Raw genomic sequence first — 19,986 nt, forward strand, 5'->3', positions numbered from 1 at the left:
CTAATGAAAACATTAAACCACTAATTAATCTCATACACTAACACATGCCAAAGGGGGCTCGCAGTGCTGCCGAAAGCTGAGGTCCAGCCCGGAACACTAAATCGTACCCACCTCCTGTCCCTCTCCGTACCGGCCACACACACCATCGGTTCGTTCTGCTCTCGAATCCACATACACACAAACATACACAGGCTCCTATACCCAGCCTTCCAACACTCAACCGACGTGTTAGATCGTATAAAATTTTGGAATATTCATCCTTTTGGTTGTTCCACTTTTCCGCTGTTCGCTGTTCGGCCTCTGCACATCCTCGAAACCCAAGTGCTGCTTGTGGTTCAAGCTGCAGAAAATAACCCGTCCGGAGCCAAAGAGCATGACAAGATAACCTCGGCTTTCGCACATTGTTCCTCACCGAATCCCTCCCCCCATCTCTTCGATCGTTCGAGCCCACATTTGGTGCAAAATGAAACACAGGGAAAAGAAGCAGCCGAATAAAACGAAATTATGAATATATTTTCTCCAAGCTTCATAATAAAACGTATAAAGAATTGGGTGCTTGGCTCGAGTTGCTATTTTTTGCATCCGTCCGTGTTCCCTCTTCTTCCGATGCCACTGTCTCGACGGTGGCGATCGCTTTTCTCGGAAAACCGGTCCCAATTGCGAAAAAAAACATAATACCGAACCATACCTGGCCGGCAGTTTTTTTTTTGCTATCTTCGCTGATTTGCGGATGCTGTTTTTGGAAAAGGTCCAGCGCGCAAATGTTGCTTCTATGTATGGACACGAACTGACGAGACAACTTGGGACCGAAGGGACGCGCTTGCTTGCCTGCTGTATGTCTTGGCGCGTTGTTGAAAGACGGTTCACTGCCTTTTTCAACGAGGTCGCGGAAGGGTAATTGTCCACCGGTGAGATTGGGTTGTCTATTTTCTTCAAGAGAGAGAACCCGTTTCGCGCTGTTAATGGTGATTAGCAAATGGCTAGCCGGGGGAAACATTCGAGCAACTGTCCAACTATGAGTCGGTCGGCTCCTTATCCCGCGCGTCACAAAATCTGGTTGGGTGTCGTGCACAAATTACGTAACGCTAAAAATCCGGATTTTGGACCCCCTCCTCCCCCTACGTAACGCAATTTCCTATACCTAATACACAGAAAGTAACGCAACCTCGACCCCCCTCCTCCCCTTATCGCGTTACGTAATTTGTGCACGACGCCTTAAACGAAAACTGTTCTCTAGCAGCGATGCGTTGTTTCGCCATATCGCTACTGAACGATAGTTGTAAATATGTATTCCTCAGAACTGTGTTGCCTGTATCTGAAATTTAAAATAGGACAATTAGGACGAATCATGTGAAACGGATTCAGTGTGTGTTGTTGAATCGTTCCTTCGACGCTTTAAATTGAAGAAAGAAAAATATGATTCAACAGAAGTTCGAAGCAACTGTCGCAGCACCCAAAATGAATTTTTAGCACATGTTTTGTCACCCCGATATATTACATTAAATGAGCCTAAAAGTAGCTAAAATGTCATGACTCTCAAATACTGGTATAGCATGTGTGTAATATATATGGTATAGCAATATAAGATCAATATGAGCGAGCCAAACAAGAGACACATTGCAAATAAGCACGCATTAAAGCTTTTCATTTACTTCACCACATACACGGCCTAGACCGAGATGGTTATTCACGTTTATGCTCACCTTTTTACTCTTCGAAAACACTCAAACTTCATTCTATAATGAGATGTAATATTATCACGCATTTATGCAACATGTGGATAGCGTGGTCGTGTAAAAAAACTTCACATTCCAGCCGGCCTTGGTTCGATCCCCGTTGATATCGTTCGGTCTTTTTTTTTTGGGTGCAATCCCAAAAGAGACGAAAAGAGAAAAAAGAAAAAGATGTCTGCTCCTATACATGCAAACATTCTAGAACTTTTGAAACAGATAATTTTATTTGCTCATTTGACCCTTCAGGAGATGAAAAAGCATTTAGTATACCGAAGATGAAATGTTTTTCGCCAACGCAAGTTTTTGTGTACTACTGAAACATCAGGATGTTGCCGAACTTTCATCCACACATTTCATATTCAATTCGCCTAAAGCCAGGTGCATCGCCGGCGAGCTGAAAGCCTTTTTGAATAAGTACAATGGATTATTGAAAATTCTTCAAATCATATGCTCCGCTTGCACAATGATAATCACGCTATCGATCGAAGATGTTGAAGACGTTATTGGAATCATGGTAGGCGACTGCAGCGCGACGCGAGAAATTGTGATTCGAAAGAAGAAACAATAATCGGATGAAATAAATTTTCTGACGAAGAATTCCCCGGCCGTAATGAACAGATAAGATAGATCTATATATAGGGTTGGGGAAAAAGAAATGTCGTATGTCTGATCGAAGTTTAACGCTTTATTTAACATACTTAAAATTATCAAATTTAGGTCGAATATGCGCCGTTTTGTTCACAAACTTGTTGCCATTTAGGAGGAAAGTTAATTATCCCCCCCTTATAAAACCCCCCCTCCTTATTTGCAAAAAACTCAGACAGCCAGTTTTCACAAGCCTCTTTTGAGGCCAACTCAGTATCACCAAGAGCGTTTTGCATGGACCAGAAGAGATGATAATCACTTGGTGCCAGGTCCGGACTTTACGGTGGGTGCAATAGGACATCCCATCCGAGCTCCCGTAGCTTCTGGCGGGTCATCAAAGATGTATGAGGCCGAGCGTTGTCCTGCTGAAAAACAACACCATTCCTATTGATCATTTCTAGCCGCTTCTGGTCAATCGCCTGCTTCAAACGGTCAAACTGCTCACAGTAGAGAACCGTGTTGAGGGTCTGGCCATAGTTGAGCAGCTTATAGTGGATGGATAATAATCGCCAATTAATCAAAATTTCACCGAAAATGTTACTGTTTTCGAGAACTAAGCATACGACTGCTCTCTGGTCCTTTTTACCACATGAATAACCGAAATAAGCCACGATATAATTGTCATCTGTTAAAAAACAATCAGTTGAATGATTTCATGAGAATTTTGGCTCAAATTATCATGCAACCGTGAGTACTTTCAACATTGTTTTGTTTCTTCCATATACATTCCATATTGAATGCAAATAATTACGACACGATATTTTGTTTGCCAATACAGATACACCTACTGCTCCACCTCTATATGTACCTCATTGGGTCTAAACCCAGTTCCTGGCCAATCGAGCGAGTGCTCACATGTCGGTCTACTTGGATGATTTCAACTATTCTATCGGTTTCCACGACGTTTGGCCTACCAGTACGGGGTGTATCTTCGACAGCCTCTACACCAGAACGAAATCGATCATACCAACGCTGTGCTGTGCGAATCGTTACAGTATCGGGTCCATAAACTACACGAATTTTTTCGGCCGCCTTCGTTGCAGTTTTACATCGCAGGTAGTAAAAACGTAAAATATGGCGAATTTCTTGCTTGGTGGACTCTATCTTTGACGCGCTATAACTTGAGACTGAAAAGGACAATCACAACACTGTCAAAACGATGCTTGTGGCACAGATTGTCGTCTTTGAATAGCCGTATAGTATGACCCGATGCGATAAGTACAACACAAGATATGTTTAAGTGTTGCCATATATTGACAATATACGACATTTCTTTTTCCCCAACCCAATAATAGTCCACTACACAGGAAAAGTGTTGTTATTAAAAGTAAAAATAAGCAAATGAAATGAACGAACTAGTTTTTTTTCCTAAATCAATGCTAGCGTTCAAAATCATAAGGGCCCGACATTTTCACAGAAACTGAAATTTCAGTATTTTTGTAGTGTTCTAAACTTAATTTCTATTCAATTCTACTTCTCGTTACGTCGACCAAAAACGTAAACGAACAAAGTCAGAGTAACACAATCTTTTGTTCCTTTGACGGATAAACATTTGACAGTACATGGGAAAAAAGGTTGCAAGTTTTTTTCATGTAAAATGAACTTGAAAAATAAATTTAATTGACTCCGTATGACTTAGATTGAGACGAAAAGTTTTCCGCTTGCGTCTTAGTTTTAGACGACTGAAGTTTTCAGCACCCTAATTGTGAAAAAAGTAATTACAATTGCTGACAAAAGTCAAACTTCCATGAAGTTGCTCTAGAATCCAAACATAGTAGACATTAGAATACTATTTCTGAAATCAAAGGAAAAATTTAACATTTTAGTTCGTGATATGTTTTGTTTTTTTTTTTCATAATACGAAAAATATGATTTGGAAATCTCTATTCGTTGACACATTCAATTTTGTACCATTTGAGTTACTGACTTGTATTACTGGTATGTGAACTTCCTATCTTCCTGGCTACTAAAACAATCAAAGTTCAACACAATCAAAACCCGTGAATCTTCCCACCTTTTAATCTTCATCTCGTATGGGTCTAATATTTTGCGACAAGGAACAAAATGATGTTTCCCTGCGTACTGTAGATTAAAACTTGATTCATTTAGAATCCGGAATCACAAAACCAGCTGTATTTCGTGATTGGTTAAAGGTACAGAACATGTTTTAGTATCAAAATACAGATAATTTATTGTTCTTTCAGAAAAAAAAAATATTAAAAAAATTATTCCTTCACACTTTGTACGTGTACGTTATATCGAGTTATATCGAGTGACGTTATATCGAGGGTACGTTATATTGAAGTTCCCCTGTATCAGTTTGACATGGGATGGCTGTATATTGATATGATTGAGCACAATTGGTGGCGAATGTTTTGTCCAACACTATGAATACTCCTCCAAAACAGTCAAAGTCATTATGTAGCAAATCATTATCCAGCCATCCTCAATTAACAAGCAATGCATTTACCGACGAAAATAATTCCGCCGTTAGCCACGTGCCCGTTGTAGTGCCAGAAAACAATAATCCAATCGCACCCTTCATTTCTCTTCCCATCCCTTCTATCCTCCTCAACCGCCGAAGAAAAGCACACACTCAATTTGAAACTTATAGCCCTCTTTCATCCTTCGTCTTCCGGGACAATGCAGGTTCGTTCCAGGTTTATTATTGCGGAAGCCTTAGCGCACCCCTCTGTGCACCCGAGTTGCATTGTGCAGTTCAAAAAGAAGGAAAAAGTTAACAGCCTTTCAATAGGGATCGACGCCCCCGTTGCCTACGAACGGTTTCCTTTTAGGTGTGGTGCACGCAGGCACACACACTCACATACACGCATGCACGCGCCAAACCAACCCTGCCCTTGGTCCCTTGGGTATCGTTCCTTCAGGCTGTTGCACTCTGTGCAAGTTGCACTTCGAGCTCTCCCACTTGACTTCAACTTCCCTCTTCTTTCCATCCATCGTTCCGAATTAGTGCTTTCGAATTAAAGAACGACTTATTCAAACGAATTTGCAGAAAAAAAATTCCTCAACGCAGTGTCATGCCGTATAGTTAATTTAATTTCGCACGTAAAGTCGTGTTGTTTTTCCGTATTTCCGAAAACAATTGTGTTGACCGAAGAAAAAAAAATGAAATATTAACAAAATCCCACTCCTTTTGTTTCATTATGGCGCATAATGATGCTTGAGGGAAAACAACTCCGAATACCCCGGGAACCATTTCCTCCCTCTCTCTCTGCCTTTCCCGAAAGTAGGGGGACACATTCGACGAAAATCACGAGCAGTAGAAGAGAGAGAGAGCAGCAGAAAAAAAACTCGACAAAAATAATAAATTTTCTTCCCGCTATGCATTACGTGACATTTCAGTTTTCCTTAGCGTGGACCAAAGAAACAGTGAAACTGAAAAAAAAGCGAGAGAAAGAGAGGGGAAGCGCGGGCCTACCGAAAATCCTCAGTTTTCGGAGTTCGATCGATAAGTCGAACTTTGTTCCCTGTTTTGGTATTTCCCTGTATCACGCTGGACTTGGTGCGACGAATTATAAAGTAAAATTGTTTGCTCATAACATTTTGTCCAGTCACTTTTTGGACAGACCACCGCCGCCGTCGTCATTCTGCCGAACAAAATTCGGGACCCGGGAGATCCTTGAACTTTTCTTCGTCGCTTTTCCCGTCTGCTGTGTTGTGTTCGGCGGGGATAATTTGAATTACAGATCTGCTGTCTGGCGAATATCATTTTCAACTGACGCCCTGTGTTCAGGTGGAAATTGGGTTGACTGTTGAATTCAACCCCTGCTGCACTCAGTCGATTGCATCGACCAATAATAGGATGACAGAGCGATCGCCAAAATGGCTCGAGCTGCCTTCGGGATAACCATCGTCTTGCTATTCGTTTATAGGCCATCCCAAACATGCACTTCCCCTTTTTCTTCGAGCAACCAACGACGACAGCAAGGGAAGACACGAAGACTACGGGACCTCTCAAGAAGACCCAGCCACCGGGGCACACTCAATTACGTCCGTACCCCGAGGATTCGGCAAGATTCCAATTCAAGAAATCGCTCGGATATTTTCCCCCTCTACCATATCCGAGATTTTAGATGTGGTAGTTCGCCAACATAAATGTATGTTGCGTAAGTTAGCTCTGGCTGGCTGGCAACAGCAGTTGTCGGTTTTATTCAATTTCGAACCCTTTTTCTCAGGCGCGACCGTTTTTTTTTTTGCGTGCCCCATGATGTTGTTGCTCCCTTCCGAAAGTATTGCTTTTCTCGTTTTGGCAGACGCAACTTGCCTGCGTCTCTGCTTGTGTGTGCCACATAAGGAGTTTGATTTTGATGACCGGTTTTTTTGTTCAGCCGATCCCAGGGATGTTCGTAAAATGGAATGATTTGCGACGGAACGACTTTAGGAGGAGAGCGAAAAAAAAACAAATGAATGCCTCGAATCGGTGCCGATAAATTTTCAACAGCATGCAGCAATTCGATAAATTGCACACTTTATTCTATTTACGAACCAGTTTTATGATACAACGCGTACTTGAGGGCTAGAAGCTGGGAAGATATCTCAGGAGTGAGTGCGTGACAAGCGCAGAGACAAAGCACGTGGTAATAATCCAAAAAAAATTTGAAGTAAACTGGAAAATAATATTTTGAACCTGCATTCGCTAGATAAATGTGGTTAAATTTACAAGCAATAAATAGTTAATGTTTAAATAGCATGGAGAGCAGAGTTGAACCATCAAAGAAATACTTTTTTCTGCAAAGAACATTATCTAGCAATACAGTCAAATTCGAACATTGTGGTACATTTTGTAGCGTGGCGGCAGTCAGTTTCGCACTATTATCACGGTTCTCACAATCGCCGCATGATTAAGGCGGCAGCAGTTTTATGTCATGTTTTATGTACGATCGAAGCTTACAGGGAACAAAAAGCACCGGGACGGACGTCGCTTCGTACCGACGGCAACAAAAGCTGCCATTGTTTTCTGGGCTTTCGATTCCCACCAATTCCACCTGTCGTGTCCCCGGGTGGTGCACACGTGGACCCGATCACTATTATTTTCCGAATTGCACCAGAATATGCTATCATTCCTCTCTGTCGCCAGCCATTGATACCCTATTGTTTGGCCGGGGGAAAAGCAGCCAACGGCCGTCGTACCTTTCGCCGTATCCGATATACCGGCTTAATTTTCCGCTGGCCAGAGTGGAGGGGGTGGTAAGGGGAAAGGTGTGATTCGGCAGTTTTTTAATCACACTATAAATTACACATTCCACTCGTCTCCCTTTTTCGCCCCCTCCCCAGAGCAGCTTCCGGCTGCCAATCAATTTTTCACCAATCAGAGGCAACCGGCTCTTGTGATGAATATTTTATATCGAGAGGCCTCTCATTTTCATTCCGGACTTTCTGGATGGGTCTTGAATATGTACACATTTTTGGGAGATCGATTTACCCATCACCGCCACTCTTCCCTCATGATCCTGGCCAACTCATTGCGGCCAGTGTGTTACTGTGGCCGCAACGCAGGACAGACTTTGCCGGGCGTAATCTTCATTTTTGCTGTCGCTTCCCCCCGCCGCCACCGTTGCCACCGTTTGTCCGATGGCTTCGTTTTAATTGAATTTTCCGAAAAAGTAATCCTTTTGAAATCATTGTTAGTGACGAATATGGAGCTTGTTTTACAGGTTGCTCCCCTCTATCCCCCTCCACTTCATTGTCATTCTGATGGTATTTTCAGTGCAAGCGTACCAAAGAGTAATCGACATAAATTGTGGGGCTTTGGGCCGTTTCTTCCCTTTAATTACGCTGACCGAAATTCGCCCAATCGCGACCGATTATTGACTTAAAAATTATATACACGTCGTAAAGAGGTGGATGGATGACAAATTGCAAAGCGGTTTGTCACTGATACTAGCTTTGTTTTTATTTTTTGTTCGCTAGATTTTTGCTCTAATGAAAATAAATTTATGTAGATTGAGATAAGATTTCGAATATTTAAATATTCGAAATCTTACCCGGTCATCTCCGATGGGGATGTAGCTTTGCACACGTTTTCAATAATACTCACAAACGCCGAACGATGATTTTCTAAAGCATTACAAACAACTTTTTTTTGGTACTTTTAAAGAAATTAATATAAAAATTGAAATACACTTTTTTCGTCGAAGCAATAATTGGACTAAGTGCACTTATAGAGGTGTGATTTTTTCCTCAAATTGCTTGAATCTAATTCAATTATTAATCCAAAATTATTTTTTAAGGAGATTTGTGATTCAAAAAAGCTGTCACGTAACTGAAAAACTGATTTTATCTCAAATTTTTGATTATTTTTGAAGTAGGACTACGTATAACAGAAATATATGGGACTAAAATGAAAATCTAAACACTGAATAAGTAAGAAAAAACGAAAGATTTCGAGTGATTATAGCTTCAGACTAACAATAGAATAACTGTGAAATGTCAAGCATCATCTAAACGCGCTTTATCCCACGTTTTGATTGGCCCAATTTGTGCTCCTCAACCAGAGTAGCAGCGGAGTACATTTTGAATACAAGCATATCTTCCTTTCATCTTTCTCAATGGCAAATTCAATGGAACTTCGCCTTCTCAACGTAGTATTACTTGCGTCAGTACTTAGTTAAAATTCCTATGCCAAATAATACGCCTTGAATGAATTCTGAGTGGCAACTTCTAGAATACGCGTGACCACAGTGCAAGTTGGAAGAAATTTCTTTGACGAAAAATTCCCCCGCCCAAGGGGGAATCGAACCCGAACCCCCGGCACGTTAGGTGCACCCTAACAAGTATATATGCAGACCGGGATGAGTTTCCCCAACACGGACTACAAAACCAAGAAGCCTGGGAAAATCGACATTGCGAATACATGCAAGCTGTGGGGTCTTCTTCTAAACGAATCTCAATGCCTAGAAATCGTGTTCACGAATAAATTGAATATCAGATAACGGTATACGGTACACAGGTCGGACTCGTTTATATACAGACTCGATTATATACAATTTTAAACTGTAAACAGTTCGAAAAAAAATTTTTTTTGTATTCCATATATGACTTCTTTAAAGCGAAAATGAAATATTTCAACGTTAAAGTGTAAGTTAATTGGCTATTATAAGTACACTGGAGTAAAAATCGTGTTTTTGGTAGATTCTATTTGACGATTCATCAGGAATTGTTTAAAATGATATTGCAGCGAAAATTGGAAAAAAGGTTCATTGAACGAATTCCTGAATTTCAAAATATAATTTCTATATGCTCTCTCAAGGGATTTATTTCTATTAACTCCGATTAACTCCGACTAGTACGACACCATTATTAAAATTTAATACAACCAGAAAGGGTTAGTTCTCTTCGGTGATGCTTCCGACATTACCCACCTTTTTATTTTAAAGTTTTCGAGATTGTCCAACGCTTTACTCTGCGAACATTATTTTATTCATAATCAGAGACAAAATGATACTTTATCATTTATTTAAAAACCTATACCAAATTATGTACCTTTAAAATATTTGCTGCATAGAAACATCTATTTTATCAACACAAAAAATATAACTTGAACCCCAAATGGTCTTTTGTTTGATGATTCTTATACATACTCTTGCTGAATCAATCATGGAAGGAAATAATTTTGAACGCTTATAACACGAACTTTATAGCCACTTGATAAATCGCAAAGATGTTTGAAAGAAATTTATATACTTTAATTTATATAAAATATTGAAAATTGAAGTATTGCTGTGCCTTCGAAAACCAATCAGTAGCATAACAAAGAATTCGTACCTTCCTATATTTTATGGAAAAAGAACTGTAATCTGTACGGCACAGAATGGGCTCCAAAAAACGAAAAAAAACTGTATTTTTCGATAAATCTGTACATATGGCAAAACGGTGACAAAATTTGTAAGTTCGAAGGAGCCTGGGAAAATCGTCATTACAGATACATACAATCGTCAGATACAGATATAAAAGTATACACTTTCCATGTGTACTTTTAAGACCCAATTTTATAATGCGATGTAATATTCTCGTGAATTTGTATAACAGCACCAGTGGACATGTGGCTAGAGTGGTCATCCAGTTTCACAGTCTTACAATCCAGCCGGCCTTGGTTCAAACCCTGCGTTGGCCTAGTTGGATTTTTTTTTGTTGGTACAAAGCTGATATTCAGTCTAAGAGAATGAGAAATCTGCTTCATACATACAAACATTTTTACACTCTTTAAGAAGGCGTTTTATATGTGCCGTTTGACGCTTTAACACAAGAAATTGCATCTTCTCTGCCAACGCTAGTTTGGGTGTGGAAATTTGAATTACTAAAATAAATCACAATCACAAATATCTTCAATAAGTCGAAACATTGATTGAAATCCGTATGAAACAACATGTTTTTGGTTTTCAAGTCGGAGATGATCAGGATAGATTAAAGCATGAGATAAGATGATTTTCTAATACCGAAAAATACAAGGGTGATCATGATGCCCAAGAAACAACCACATTGTAAACGTAACATCACAAAATTAATCTGTTCAATGCGTCTGTAAATGCGTTGTAATTTTTTCGTAGCCCTGAAGTCCTAAATTTGAAAACTTCAAAGATAACTCTCATCAACAAAGGCTTTAAAAATATAGCAAAAGCTGTTGACTATAGACTAGAGCGATACTGGAATAGAAATGATGATTATTACGTTCTGGATTAAAAAGGAATACACTTGCCTGGTTCAATGTGCAATGAGCGCGATCGATCCACCCTTCAGCAGATTAACAAGCATCAAACGCATATTTATTATGCTTTTTCTTATTATTATTCCCAGGGCCCGAAATCTTCGAAGGTGAAAAATGAGGACCGACTCTACTCTCAGCAGCTTCGCCTCGACTAGAACTGCTTCGGCAGTCGCTTTCAACAAAAAGTGACTTGACTAGCGTTGACTAGCGGGGATGACTGGTGAACTAGTCCAGTCAGTGGTTATTTTAACTGACTCGACTAATGAATACAAATCTGCCTCTTCATTCAACTGACTTCAATCCACAATTCCATTTCCCCCTGACGCTAATTCATACCCGCATCCGCAATATTATTTGACTTCCATATAAAGAGGAACGAAAACATGATTTCTGATGCAAATAAGAAGTTACCCCATCAATGGACGGTTTATTGTCTACCCATCGTGAACTCAAACCAACGAACTTATCAAGTATGCTGAAAAGGTCCTCGTGTTAGTATCAGTTAGTATTAGGCGTGAAAAATAGCGCACACACACATTGCACGTTATTTTATACGTGTAAGTAATTTTCGTGTACGATACAAAAGAATCTAGCTCACCTGTAGCGTATGTCAAACCGCGTTGAACTCAAACATCGATGCATGCACATGTACATGGGAGAGAGAAAGAGAGGAAAGAATTCGTTTTGGGGGAAGTCACTTCAAAATGCAATGAGGACAATTTGACTGGGAAGAATGAAATGATATAGTCGAGTCGGTAGAGGGAGATAGTGAGTAAACGCCCGACTGACTGTTCAGTCGTTTTGGCGGAGAAACTGCGTGAAGAAGCCAAAAGTCATTACTAACTGACTATGGATATAGTCAGTCAGATAGTCAGCTGACTATCCCCAGTTGACTATGACTATGCAGAGCCCTGATTATTCCCATAAAAACATGTGCCGTGAATGTGCACTGAGTACTTATACCGAGCGGTGCAAACGGTTGACACAGCGAAAAGAAAAAAAAACCTTTTTGAAAATTCTCAAATTAAGTTTCAGGGTTAGCATATGCTGCTGACTGCTCGCTGTCTAGAGCGATAATGGAAACGTATTTTTAGCGTTACGTAATTTGCGTGGTATACTAAGTGAACCTTATAAAGATTTTGAAGGTATGTGGTACAAAAAAATTCAAAAAATAGCAAATTCCATAAAAAGTAGCGAGGGGCGCAAAAACTTTTTATTCGTAATGAAATTCGAAATTTTAAAAATACTGAACAATCAAATTTCTTAGTTTCTTTTTGCAGAAAGACATTAACATATTTTCGAAGCATAATGTCAAATGGAAAAAATTACACATATCTCAAATTGAAGAGATGCATACAACCTTACATCCCTTCCAATATGATTCCAATTTTTCCGCGGCAAGGTGCCAGAGCCAGACGATGCGGTTCAAACAAATGTCAAGAAGTCATGCATAGCTGTGATACGTGACCACTCGTTCATAAGTGCAAACGAGTTATATGATTGAAATTTGTACTAAAAACAACTGGAAACAACGAATGATATTTGAAAATATAAGTAATATGGCTTCAAACCTTTAAACCGATATCTTCCAAATGACCATTCGAAGCAATATCCATACTGCTACTGACTTCTTCCTTTTTTTTCTAAATAGGACAACCTTAGGGCGAAATGAGAAAAAAACCTGTCTATTTCTTATCGAAAAGAAACTAATATACGAGGTTAACGCAAAATCAAAGCTCATTTTGTTTCGGTAGATTTTTTTCATTGAATTGCTGTATATTTTTTGTTCTCTTTTCATGAACAATCAAAATAATATAACTTCTCCTTCGTGTAAGCTTCACGTTCATTCACACTGAAGCGAGAATAATCTAACGTCATTTTCAACGTGAATTGAAACATTCATATATTCGAACAGTTTATATTCAAATTATATTCGAAACGGTTAATGCATTCGAAACGTATTCAATGAAATTGATTAAACCTAAATTTTTTACCAAAAAGTTGTCTCTAAAATACATAGGCTCTTTTCAAAATCATTCTTAAGTCAGAATAATCGTTTCACCCGGGGATTTTTTTTTTAAAATACTACTATCTCATATATTTCATGAAAAAACGATCTATCGAAAACAAAATTTGCTCTAGTTTTGCTAAAAAAAAACACTGAATGTGCATCTTACTACAGTGTATCAAGAAAAAATTATCAAAAAAAAATCATCAAAAATTTAAATCCTAAAAATATTGGAATTTAAAAAAAAAGGGATTTAGAGATTCAGTGCTACTCTAATTCATATTAAATGTGTTCCTACGGCTTTTCTAGATATGTGTGATTTTTTTCAGATTTTCAGATTTCAGTGTTGCGCGGTACAAAAAAATGTTTTTTTATATTTCCAAAGAGTCTGGCTGGGTAAGGGAGTAAAAAGTCCCCCAAACCAAATCACCAGCTGTATGGAAAATATTGCATAGGGTACTAAATAAAACATTGTGACAGTAGAACCATATATTTGAGTCCTTATATGGTACACCATAGGATCTATGGTGAGAAATGCACCTTTTCGTTTTTTTTCACGCCATTCTCAATAGATTTGAGACAAAAATATGGAAAAGAATACTGAAAGTACATCTCACTAAGCTGTGTCGATCAATATTTTCAAACAATTTTGTCATCAAAAAATCTAATAATAAAAAAAATTAAATACACAGTACAATTTTTTTATATATATTTTCTGGCATTTCGAAATTTTGAAAAAAATATAACTTTGAGACCCACTTCTGCTTTAATTTTTAATTAAATGCGTTCGTATGTGTCTTTTTTTCAACATGTGGCGTAATTTTTCCTGAATTTTTAAGAGCATTGCGAGACACAAAAATATTTCTATTTTCTTGAAATCAATTATTTTACTGTATTCGTGGTTTTCAATTGTAAGATTAAAATAAAAATTATTTGGATTTTTTTTTAAGCGTTCTTCTCATTAATCCGAATGATCTTTTCACAAAGACTTATTTTTTTTCTCAAAGAACTCTATCGTCCTGTTGACTCCTATGAATTTGGCAAACCATCTAAATTCAATGTAAAGATAAAATAATATCATATGTTTGAAGATACGAGATTGTACAGCCCAATGTTGTAAATATACCGACAAAATTTAGACATATGAAAAACAAAATTCAAAAAATATTAGAGCAGTAATGGGTCTCTAAATTCAAAATAAATTAAAAATACCCAAAGGCAAAAAAAAACAAATTTCGAAATGCCTGAAAATATTTTTTTTTGTACCGCGAAAAACACTCTAAAAATTCTGAATAAATTCTATTTTCAGACAATGAAAGGTATTAAAGTGAACCTTATTGAAAAATACGCAACTGCATTCTAAATGTCTACTTTTAGGCGAAACGTTCAAATATTTTAGATTTTTTTGTGATTTCGGGGTGTCAAACCTAAAGAGACCTTAACTGTTTACATGATTTTTAATTTTTGGAAATCGATACTTTTGTTTACATAACGTATTAGAATTTCTTGTTTTTTTCTTTTTTACTGATTTCGGCGAATATACTCATTCTTGAAAAAGTGTATCGACATGACCGATTTTCAATGTGTTTTTCACAAACCCTTCAACATTTTTGTTTTGTTCACAAAAATTATATAAATAGCTAGGGCCTCTTTGGCCTCGACACTTCGAAAAGCATCAAAAATATGTTTCTAAATGATTTGCATAAAAGTAGGTATTTGTGGTGTAGTTCAATATTTTTCTTAGAAAGTTGTATCTAGTGATCTTTCATTTGCTTTGGATTTACTGGTGAGAAATCGGAAATCGGTAAACAGTCAAGAATTTTCAAAAATGGGTACATTTGACTAAATCTACAAAACAACAGAATTTTTTAGACCATCATAATTATGCATTATGCTTCAAAGGGCAATATAAAAATAAATGTGAAACATTTTTGGAAAAAGATACAAAGACAAGAGGTTTGAGCAAAATCAGAACAATTTTAGTCTCTGTAGAACCTTATTTCATGGAATTCCTGTATACAGGTAGAAAGTTTCATTCAAATTGAAGGCAGTCGAGTTTGATCGATTTGAAGCCACCTATCACAGTTATAATATCTCAAAATCCCAAAAAAATCGAAAGTAGCCTCGAGCGACAGTACTTTACCTGCCCAAATAGTGTTAATAAGATTTCAAGATACCTTATATGTGACATAGGTTGTTCAATTCGGCTGGCACATACCCTGGAAAAGAGACGGAATAAAAATAAACCATTAATATAATACTTATATCAAGATACAGCATAGTGGAATAAAGGATTGAAACTCTATTTTCTCGCGCTATGAGACACTTAATTTAAACAATCAAATTATTAGCCCTGACATTCCGGGTCTTTAGTGTTATCGATAGGACATCTCCGAGCGAGCCTCCACAGTTGCGAGACAGGAGTCCGTCCCAGTCCCTTTGATCGGTGCTCGGAAACGGACCGTTAAATTCTGCGTATTCCGCGGGCGTCAAATTTGCGTACGGTTATTTGCAAACTTCACAGTACATGATTTGATTTTGATTTTCAATCATATTTTCGACCGCTCCGTTGACATCGCCCGGTGCCAAAATCGGAGCCATCGGTGTGTTTTGATGGCTCTCGGCATCCGGTGGTGGTGTCACCGTGTCACCGAATCGGGAACTTTCCTATCGGATGAACCTCTCGCACGTTCAGTTTAGTATTCATATTCGATTGCTAGTGAGAAGGTCTCTCCACCTCCCTGGAATTTCTACTCGGCTAGCTCGGGGGGCGACAAAAAAGAGTTTCTCGTTTTTTTTTCGTCCTAACGACAGAGGCGCGATGGAACGAAACACGGACGGGAAACAGTGCCTAATTATACAGTGAGCTGCTTTCACTGCTTCCAAACGCCCCCACGACAAGCGCTGTTCTAAATAGAATAATGAAAGGGAGAAAAAAGAGCTAAAAACCGAGTCGGATGGTGACGACACTTTCGCGTGGAGAGTTTCTAAAAAGTCTGGACATTGAGGCGGCAGGAGGTTAGATAACGAAACCGACAACCAAACATAAACACAGAATAGTTAAAACGAAAGTGGCGACTCTTTGTCTAGCCCGCTCGGCTTTCGGAGTGGTTTTTGTGGGGTTATGGTTTTTTTTGCTATTGTTACTTTTTGGAGTGCTTCTGACCGATTTCTGCTAAATAAGGCTTGTTGAAAAGCTCTTTTATCTCTCGTTTTAGGGTGGAATGTGAATGGGTATATATACGTATTACTCTATGCCTCTTCGCTGGAAGTGTTTCAGTTGGATGTTTTCATGATTTTTTTTTGCTACACTACAGAGTGTAAGTGTTACGAGAGAAAATGGCACTCATCCAAATTTGTAATTCATTATCGAGAGTGAAATTCGACGAAACAAAGAACATAGTCACACTAAAGCATTAACAAATTTGGAACACTTGCGCTTGTGAGCACAAACATGTGCTTCGGCCGACGGAAGTGTGGCGACATTTGGATAATAATCTAAAAGTTTAGCCCATAAACAACACATTGGGTTGCATCATGACGCAGGAAAATCAAAAATTTTAATTCTCGCAGCTCAAGCTCATGAGCTCATGAGCCGCCGTATTGTATTCTCAGCTCCAATTATTTATCTTGTTTTTTTCAAGCTTCTTCTACATTCCGATTATTTTCTCATTATCCGTTTACACCGACTGATTTTTAATTGCACCACTTTTGCACTAAATGCCGAGATCCAAAAACCGGTGCGAGTAATTGAAATCAGTTATAATTATACGATTACTTCCAATCACGCTAAGCGGCTTTTCATTATTTTTGGTCGGAATTGTTTTTCGGTGTAAGAAGACGCGGCCGCTGGCAGTTGTATTCCGGTATGGATTGGGTATGTGGCTGTGTGTATGCGCTCCCGTTTGCGAGGGTTGGGTGAATATTTTAATGAGGCTTTTTGTAGTGAACGCATAAAATTACTTTTTCCACACTTGAATGAACCCACGCTCATTTCCCAAACCAACCGAACGCCACCGATTCGCCTTGATCCGGGGGGCCCGACGGCTCGGCTCGGTTCTGCCTGTTCGAGGGGATAATCGCGCCCACCACACGCTCATGGGTTACACACTGTGGTTTGTCTCAATTACTCATTCACTCATTCGGCGCCGCAATTCGCCGGTACCGAGATGCTAGAGGAACCTTTTCCCTTCGAATATAATCCATCACAATTGCGGTTGACCCTCACTTCCGCTATTGGGAATGTTAAACTTCCAACGATTTTGAGTTTCGATTCAATATTTCGAAGACAAATTTGCAGTTAGAAGAATTTTTGAGAATAAGACATTCAGTGAAAGTGACGAAACAATCTTGAGAACGTTCCGTGGAGTTAACAATCGCAGCTCTGAAAGATTCTTAGGATTCTTAGGTTCTTCTTAGGGGCGAACCCAAAACCATAGTCTAAAAAAAAATTTTTTTTTTATTAATTCGTTTATTTTTACAGGCTCAATTACATAAGTTTGAGGGAGCCGAATTCTTAACTAAACATTAACTATATCTATATATCTATGAACAATTTTCCTTAATTCTATTGTTAATAAGGTAGAAAACCGATTACTCGCGGTAGACTCGAGTTTAGAAGGGTGACATATTTTTATCAGGAATAGGATGGGATATAAGGATATGTTGACAATGTTCACACTCACACTCATCACACTCAACTCTTAAACCTATCTTAGAACTACAATGTATTTACATTTCAACTTATTCTATTGTTAGTAAGAAGAGAACCGATTGCTCGCGAAGGAAGAAAAGGAGGGGAGAAGGGTATAAGGACAATCACACACGATGATCGATAGCTTTTAGGAATACATATATTTGGGACATGTAATCAAGGTCTAACCGAGCTAACACATCTCTCACCGGCACATTGGGCTGTCTTCCTCGGACCCGAACGGAGTTTTCTAAATTCGATCTGGCGACAAGATACAACTCGCACGACCAAACAACGTGTTCAATGTCGTGATAACCTTTGCCACAAACGCAGAGATTGCTGCTGGCAAGATTAGAGCGGAAGAGTAGTGCATCTAACGAACAGTGATTGGACATGAGTCGGGAGAAGGTACGAATAAAGTCCCGACTCAAGTCCAGACTTTTGAACCACGGTTTGAGACTAACCTTAGGGATAATCGAGTGAAACCACCGGCCCAAATTATCTTCATTCCACTTGCGTTGCCAATTAGCAATGGTATTTTTGCGGACTAAAGAATAAAATTCATTGAAGGCGATTTGACGCTGATAAATATCGCCTTCAATTGCACCTACCTTTGCTAATGAGTCAGCCCTCTCATTACCCGGAATGGAGCAATGTGAAGGGACCCAGACAAAGGTAATGACATAACAGCGTCTGGATAAAGCACTCAAAATTTCTCGTATTCTCTCAAGGAAGTACGGCGAGTGCTTTTCCGGCCTCACACAGAAATGATTTTTAGAAATGATGATTTAGTCAGGAAAACAAACACGGTTGGGAATATACGAAGAAGGATCAACCTGCATGGAGATGAATTCATGATATGAACTCATGAATCCGGAGTGAAAATTTAGCTCGATCAGCCGCTCAAAATTTCCGATCACCACTGGATTCATAACCTTACACCGGATGAGAAACCGAAGAGATAGTAAATTGAAGCGATCTTTTAGTGGGAGTACGCCTGCCAAAACCTCGAGACTCATGGTATGCGTTGAGGGCATACATCCCAACGCAATACGGAGACAAAGATACTGAATTCGCACGAGTTTAATGAGGTGTGTTTTGGCAGCTGATTGAAAACAGAAACTGCCATACTCCATCACTGAGAGAATAGTTGTTCGATACAACATTAGAAGATCTTCGGGATGGGCTCCCCACCAGGTGCCTGAAAAAAAAATTTATTAGGAAATACTTTTAATTTCACAAATTTGAATATACGATTTTTTGAATTTTGATACTTTGCGAAATTGTAACCATTTGAGAAAAGTGTAATATAAAAAAGGAATGTACATGCGATTCTCCAAAAAAAAACTATATCTAACGTACTATCCTAGGGCTAATCGTTCTCCAGATATAACACTTGCGTGGTGCGCATGAAACGAACATGTGATGGGAGTAAGACGGACAGGCAGGTCGTATGCGGAGCGTAAAAAATTTTCGCTCGCGAGAACAATAATTATGTTTGCTCTCTATCGTCGTTTGTCCAGCAGCTGGAATGTGACAAAAAGAGAGAAAGAAAGAAAGTGCAAGTTGGTTGCTCTTTCCATCACAATCTTTCTTCTGTCCATCTTACCCCACCAAAACTGTTATAATTAACAATTTATTACTTAAATGTCAATTTACCTTCTTAGTACATTCCTAACTTCGGTTCTTTGTTAATTTAAATAAGGAAACATAATCACCAGTGGATTAAATTTTGATATTGAACCAAATAAAGTATTCAATCATGAAGTTGCAACAATTGAATCCGCATGCAGAATCACTTATAATTATAAACTACAGTGGAACCTCGGTTATCCGCGATGCGGTTTATCCGCGAAAGCGAGTTCCATAGTAATGCTATGGACTTTCCCGGAAATTTTCAGTAAGGTGTAAGATTTTGGATTTTTGTTTTGGTCATGACTTTCACATTATTTGACTTCTGGTGTACACAACCCTTTAGATGGATAGTTTAATGATTCCTTTATTGATAAAACATAGTTATCATGCTGAAATATTGTGTTTGCATCTCTTTTTTAGTCATTTATTGAATTATCCGCGATTTTCGTGATCCGCGATTTTCGCGCCAGACTATTCCGCGGATAATCGGGGTTCTACTGTATTTCAAATATTATAGTCTCATACTGTTCTTAGTTTTGACTCTTCT

At 38.8% G+C, this 19,986-nt stretch overlaps 1 protein-coding gene across 25 annotated transcripts in view; it reads right to left on the reverse strand.

The window, feature by feature from the left end:
• The window catches only part of LOC129764935 (protein muscleblind), a 799,891-nt gene that overhangs the window by 633,622 nt on the left and 146,283 nt on the right, over positions 1-19,986 (reverse strand). For 23 of the 25 annotated variants that reach the window (XR_008741293.1, XR_008741294.1, XR_008741296.1 and 20 more), the window contains exon 3: positions 15,289-15,330. The exons of 1 other annotated variant lie outside the window; for it this stretch is intronic. The gene's annotated coding sequence lies outside the window, so the exon portion shown is untranslated. Of the gene's footprint in view, positions 1-15,288; positions 15,331-19,986 lie in introns of those variants that run through there. One more of the 25 variants, XM_055764607.1, reaches the window with a different exon arrangement.

Source organism: Toxorhynchites rutilus, chromosome 2 (genome assembly GCF_029784135.1).
Source record: "Toxorhynchites rutilus septentrionalis strain SRP chromosome 2, ASM2978413v1, whole genome shotgun sequence".
Lineage (NCBI taxonomy): Eukaryota > Metazoa > Arthropoda > Insecta > Diptera > Culicidae > Toxorhynchites > Toxorhynchites rutilus.